Source organism: Petromyzon marinus, unplaced genomic scaffold, assembly GCF_048934315.1.
Source record: "Petromyzon marinus isolate PM22_M1 ecotype Great Lakes invasive population unplaced genomic scaffold, UKy_Petmar_22M1.pri1.0 PM_G_Scaffold_43, whole genome shotgun sequence".
Taxonomy (NCBI): domain Eukaryota; kingdom Metazoa; phylum Chordata; class Hyperoartia; order Petromyzontiformes; family Petromyzontidae; genus Petromyzon; species Petromyzon marinus.
The window spans coordinates 1339669-1347410 of NW_027422995.1; the positions used below are offsets into that span (position 1 = coordinate 1339669).

The window sequence follows — 7742 nt, forward strand, 5'->3', positions numbered from 1 at the left end:
GGCCCGCCGGCCTTGCAGTGAAGGACACTGCCCCGCAGTGTTCACGTTTAGAAGGGGGTCTGCAATTGTTTTGCAGTAGGGGGCGACAATTGCTTCGTGTTTCCCCCAATTAAGTTATTAGCGAGTTTTCAAGTTTGTGAATTTCAGACGTTGGGAGCTACTAAGGAGAAGGCGCTGCATTGCGTAGAACATCTCTGACTGTTGTGGTATCTGTAAAGCAAAACAAATACAGTACAGTTTAAATTTCCATTTAAAGCTTTCGTGACTGCAGGGATTCATATTCTTGGTTCTTTCGGTAAAGTCACCACCACGTAGAATGGAAATAAAATAATAAAAATAAAACAAAATAAAATTCTCACGACGTTTCGGCCACAACACAAGTAGCCTTCCTCAGGTGAAGAAACAGAACTGTCGGGAAGACGGCGCTCGAGTGAACACTGCTAAGCTTGGCAGCGTCTTTTAAGCTGGGTGGGAGGAGCAGAGCCCCTTGACTTAGGAGTTTACATATCAACAGAAGGATTTAGCATTGAAGTAGCTAAGTTAATGTGTTGGATTAGCATGATGTTAATGTGAGGAATTAGCATGTAACTGGGAGATTAGCATGATGTTGATGTGAGGAATTAGCATGTAACTGGGAGATTAGCAGGATGTTAATGTGAGGAATTAGCATGTAACTGGGAGATTAGCATGATGTTGATGTGAGGAATTAGCATGTAACTGGGAGATTAGCAGAATGTTAACGTGAGGGATCAGCATGTGACTGGTCACGGAAGTAGCTATGTTAAAGTCCGAGTTTACATATCAACATAAGGATTTAGCATTGATGTAGCTGTGTTAATGTGTTGGATTAGCAGGATGTTAAAGTCAGAAATTAGCATGTAACTGGGAGATTAGCATGATGTTAGTGTGAGGGATCAGCATGTGACTGGTCACGGAAGTAGCTATGTTAAAGTCAGAGTTTACATATCAACAGAAGGATTTAGCATTGAAGTAGCTAAGTTAATGTGTTGGATTAGCATGATGTTGATGTGAGGAATTAGCATGTAACTGGGAGATTAGCAGGATGTTAATGTGAGGAATTAGCATGTAACTGGGAGATTAGCATGATGTTGATGTGAGGAATTAGCATGTAACTGGGAGATTAGCAGAATGTTAACGTGAGGGATCAGCATGTGACTGGTCACGGAAGTAGCTATGTTAAAGTCCGAGTTTACATATCAACATAAGGATTTAGCATTGATGTAGCTGTGTTAATGTGTTGGATTAGCAGGATGTTAAAGTCAACAAATTAGAATGTAACTGGGAGATTAGCATGATGTTAGTGTGAGGGATCAGCATGTGACTGGTCACGGAAGTAGCTATGTTAAAGTCAGAGTTTACATATCAACAGAAGGATTTAGCATTGAAGTAGCTGTGTTAATGTGTTGGATTAGCAGGGTGTTAAAGTCCGAGTTTACATATCAACAGAATAATTTAGCATTGAAATAGCTGTGTTAATGTGTTGGATTAGCAGGATGTTAAAGGCAGAATGTTAGTGTGAGGGATTAGCATGCCGGTTTATTTTTTCCTTGTTTCAACGTTAGCACCACGGAAAGCGACGAGCTTTGTTCAGACGGACGAGTCCATCATTGTTCGGAACGGAGGAGGGGGGAGAGGGAGAAGCAGCCACGATGCGCTGGGTCTGCAATTATTTTGCAGTAGGGGGCGACAGTTGCTTCGTGTTTCCCCCAATTAAGTTATTAGCGAGTTTTCAAGTTTGTGAATTTCAGACGTTGGGAGCTACTAAGGAGAAGGCGCTGCATTGCGTAGAACATCTCTGACTGTTGTATCTGTAAAGCAAAACAAATACAGTACAGTTTAAATTTTTATTTAAAGCTTTCGTGACTGCAGCGATTTATATTCTTGGTTCTTTCGGTAAAGTCACCACGTAGAAGGGAAACACTAAAATAATAAAAATATAAAACAATTAAATTCTCACGACGTTTCGACTGCAACGCAAGCAATCATCGTCAGGTGTGAAAACCACTGCAAGAAAATTTTCTTGATATGTGGTTTTCACACGTGAGAATTTTATCGTTTTATATTTTTATTATTTTATTGTTTCCCTTCTACGTGGTGACTTTACCGAAAGAACCAATAATAGAGTACAGTTTGTTTACCGATGCAGTTTTCTGCATCGTTTAATCTGGCTTCTGCCGCACATCACGAACACAACGTCCGCGTGACGATTATCCGAACCGGTCCCGGGCCTCCACTCAACTCGGCCTCAAATGAGTACCCTGGTGCGGTGTGTGAACATTGCCACTGGGGAGACAAAGGCGGCCGGGCGTGGTGCTGGCCACCCACCCCCTCGTGTACCGTGCCGGCCTTAACAATGATGCTCGCGAGCAGCACTTGACCCAACAGTCTGTTAAGGCTACACGGGGACGATTTTCGTCTTGCATTGATTGTGTGCTGCGTTGCGTATGACATTTTTTTTAACAATTAAATGAGGCAGATGTCTTGTTATGTTTTTTTTTTTATCAGGTGCAGCGAAGAAGCTGAGATTCGTAGCAGGTTTGAAAGAAATATTCGTGAAAAAAATACAGAAATAGGTAGGCAACGTTTTGAGAGTGTCAGTGACCATTGCGAGTGTTAATTATTTATCGCACGTGTGACATTTGACCTCTATCAGGAGTGTACATTGTTAACGTCTGTTTAATATATTTTCATCGTTGTCCAACGTTTATTGGTAATCCTTAATTAATATTATCACTCGATTAATATTTTTAGGTAATTTGAAGATTGCAAGCGACAATAACGACATGAAACATCGCGAAACGCTGGTGAGCACATTTCAATGTCGTCTATCGCAATATCAGCCAGAAGAGCGGACGACGTTCAACGTCGCGATTGTAGTTCACAAGTTCATTAGCCAAGTAAAGCCCAATGAGCCAAAAAAGCTCTTTGTCAATGGTGGCTCAGCAAATCATTCTATTTGAACAATTACACAGGTTCACATTTTTAAAATAAATCAATTAGATTGTACTATTTACATTCACATTTGAAACTTTTGTGATCTTAACAGTCGGTTTAGGTGAGGACAGAGATGACAGAGTGAAGGTGCTAAGAGACGATGCTAGATGGTTCCAAAGCTTTGTAGCAGCTACATTAAATGATTTCGATTTATCTTCCCACCCGCCCCACTTCTCTGAAATGGTTCAATTGCGTTGGGATTGTTTTCCGCCAGCGAAGTCACCTGCTTGAGCAAGCTATGCAGCGTTGCCGTATTGGGGCTCGCACTTTGTTACCCAAAAAAAAACACAATCGCTTTTCGATTTATAATAATAGGGTTTTTCCCCTTTTTTCTGGCAATAAAACTGAAACCTTTTTACGAGGATTCACGTCACTGCAATAACCACAATACCTGCAGTCAAAATGCAAACAAAAAACCTACTATGATAATATATATGTGGCATTGTCCTTGAAACTGATTGGTCCACACCAAGGGACGGCTTTCTTTTGAGCCTCGACCCAATTGGTGCTCGACAAGATGACGCCAAAAGGCGTACATTGTCTTTGAGCTGTGTGACGCCTTTTGGCGTGGACCAATCAGTTTCAAGGACAATGCCACATATATTATCATAGTAGGTTTTTTGTTTGAATTTTGACTGCAGGTATATTGTGGTCAATGCAGCGACGTGACTCCTCGTAAAAAAAGGTTTCAGTTTTGTTGCCAAAAAAAGGGGGAAAACCCCTCTATTATTATATTTTGGCACTGGCAAAGGAGGTCCAATGATGTAGATGCTCACCCCGAGCCCTCATTACCTGGATAGTGCATTGTCTTTGAGCTGTGTGACGCCTTTTGGCGTCATGTGGTCTAGCACCAATTGGGTCGAGGCTCAAAAGAAAGCCGTCCCTAGGTGTGGACCAATCAGTTTCAAGGACAATGCCACATATATATTATCATAAAAAAACAGACACTTACATACAGACACTTACATACAGACACTAAGACACTTACATACAGACACTTACACACAGACATTTACATACAGATACGTACATACAGACACTTACATACAGACACTTACATACAGACACTTACATACAGACACTTACATATAGACACTTACATACAGACCCTTACATACAGACACTTAGACACTTACATACTGACACTTACATACAGACTCTTACATAGAGACACTTACATACAGACACTTAGACACGTACATACAGACACTTGCATACAGACTCTTACATAAAGACACTTACATACAGACAATTACATACAGACACTTACCTTGAGACACGTACATACAGACACTTACATACAGACACTTACATTGAGACACTTACATACAGACACATACAGACACTGAGACACTTACATAGAGACACTACTTACAGACACTTACATACAGAAGCTTACATACAGACACTTACATACAGACACTTATATACAGACACTTACATACAGACACTTACATACAGACACTTACATACAGACACTGAAACACTTACATAGACACATACATAAACTTACAGACACTTACATACAGACACTTAAATACAGACACTGAGACACTTACACACATACAGACGCTTACATACAGACACTTACATACAGACACTGAGACACATAGACACTTACATACAGAAACTTACATACACTTACATACAGACACTTACATACAGACACTTATATACAGACACTTACATACAGACAGTTACATACAGACACTTACATACAGACACTTACATACAGACACTGAAACACTTACATAGACACTTACATACAGAAACTTACATACACTTACATACAGACACTGAGACACTTACATACAGACACTTACATACAGACACTTACATACACTTACATACAGACACTTACATACAGACACTTATATACAGACACTTACATTCAGACAGTTACATACAGACACTTACATACAGACACTGAGACACTTACATAGACACTTACATACAGAAACTTACATACACTTACATACAGACACTTACATACAGACACTTATATACAGACACTTACATACAGACAGTTACATACAGACACTTACATACAGACACTTACATACAGACACTGAAACACTTACATAGACACTTACATACAGAAACTTACATACACTTACATACAGACACTGAGACACTTACATACAGACACTTACATACAGACACTTAAATACAGACACTGAGACACTTACATAGACACATACAGACGCTTACATACAGACACTTACATACAGACACTGAGACACTTACATACAGACACTTACATACAGACACTGTGACACTGACATACAGACACTTACATACAGACACTTACATTGAGACACTTACATACAGAAACTTACATAGAGACACTACTTACAGACACTTACATACAGAAGCTTACATACAGACACTTACATACAGACACTGAGACACTTACATACAGACACTTACATACAGACACTGAGACACTTACATACAGACACTTACATACAGGCACTTATATACAGACACTTACATACAGACACTTACAAACATACACTTACATACAGAAACTTACATACAGACACTTAGATACAGATACTTACATACAGACACTTACAGACACTTACATACAGCCACTTACATACAGACGCTTACATACAGACACAAACAGACACTTACATACAGACACTAAGACACTTACATACAGACACTTACACACAGACATTTACATACAGATACTTACATACAGACACTTACATACAGACACTTACATACAGACACTTACATATAGACACTTACATACAGACCCTTACATACAGACACTTAGACACTTACATACTGACACTTACATACAGACTCTTACATAGAGACACTTACATACAGACACTTAGACACGTACATACAGACACTTGCATACAGACTCTTACATAAAGACACTTACATACAGACAATTACATACAGACACTTACCTTGAGACACGTACATGCAGACACTTACATACAGACACTTACATTGAGACACTTACATACAGACACATACAGACACTGAGACACTTACATAGAGACACTACTTACAGACACTTACATACAGAAGCTTAAATACAGACACTTACATACAGACACTTATATACAGACACTTACATACAGACACTTACATACAGACACTTACATACAGACACTGAAACACTTACATAGACACATACAGAAACTTACATACACTTACATACAGACACTTACATACAGACACTTACATACACTTACATACAGACACTGAGACACTTACATACAGACACTTACATACAGACACTTAAATACAGACACTGAGACACTTACATAGACACATACAGACGCTTACATACAGACACTTACATACAGACACTGAGACACTTACATAGACACTTACATACAGAAACTTACATACACTTACATACAGACACTTACATACAGACACTTATATACAGACACTTACATACAGACAGTTACATACAGACACTTACATACAGACACTTACATACAGACACTGAAACACTTACATAGACACTTACATACAGAAACTTACATACACTTACATACAGACACTGAGACACTTACATACAGACACTTACATACAGACACTTACATACACTTACATACAGACACTTACATACAGACACTTATATACAGACACTTACATACAGACACTTACATACAGACACTGAGACACTTGCATAGACACTTACATACAGAAACTTACATACAGAAACTTACATACACTTACATACAGACACTTACATACAGACACTTATATACAGACACTTACATACAGACAGTTACATACAGACACTTACATACAGACACTGAAACACTTACATAGACACTTACATACAGAAACTTACATACACTTACATACAGACACTGAGACACTTACATACAGACACTTACATACAGACACTTACATACACTTACATACAAACACTGAGACACTTACATACAGACACTTACATACAGACACTTAAATACAGACACTGAGACACTTACATAGACACATACAGACGCTTACATACAGACACTTACATACAGACACTGAGACACTTACATACAGACACTTACATACAGGCACTTATATACAGACACTTACATACAGACACTTACAAACAGGCACTTACATACAGACACTGAGACACTTACATAGACACTTACATACAGAAACTTACATACACTTACATACAGACACTTACATACAGACACTTATATACAGACACTTACATACAGACAGTTACATACAGACACTTACATACAGACACTTACATACAGACACTGAAACACTTACATAGACACTTACATACAGAAACTTACATACACTTACATACAGACACTGAGACACTTACATACAGACACTTACATACAGACACTTACATACACTTACATACAGACACTTACATACAGACACTTATATACAGACACTTACATTCAGACAGTTACATACAGACACTTACATACAGACACTGAGACACTTACATAGACACTTACATACAGAAACTTACATACACTTACATACAGACACTTACATACAGACACTTATATACAGACACTTACATACAGACACTTACATACAGACACTTACATACAGACACTTACATACAGACACTGAAACACTTACATAGACACTTACATACAGAAACTTACATACACTTACATACAGACACTGAGACACTTACATACAGACACTTACATACAGACACTTAAATACAGACACTGAGACACTTACATAGACACATACAGACGCTT

The 7742-nt window shown here is 38.6% G+C and overlaps 1 long non-coding RNA gene across 1 annotated transcript; it reads left to right on the forward strand.

Annotated features, from left to right (window-relative positions):
- The first annotated feature begins 2524 nt into the window (after nucleotides 1-2524).
- Nucleotides 2525-3181, forward strand: LOC142917139 (uncharacterized). Its single transcript, XR_012936876.1, has 2 exons — nucleotides 2525-2594; nucleotides 2773-3181. It is a non-coding gene; the product is annotated as an uncharacterized LOC142917139 (long non-coding RNA).
- The last annotated feature ends 4561 nt before the right edge of the window (nucleotides 3182-7742 follow it).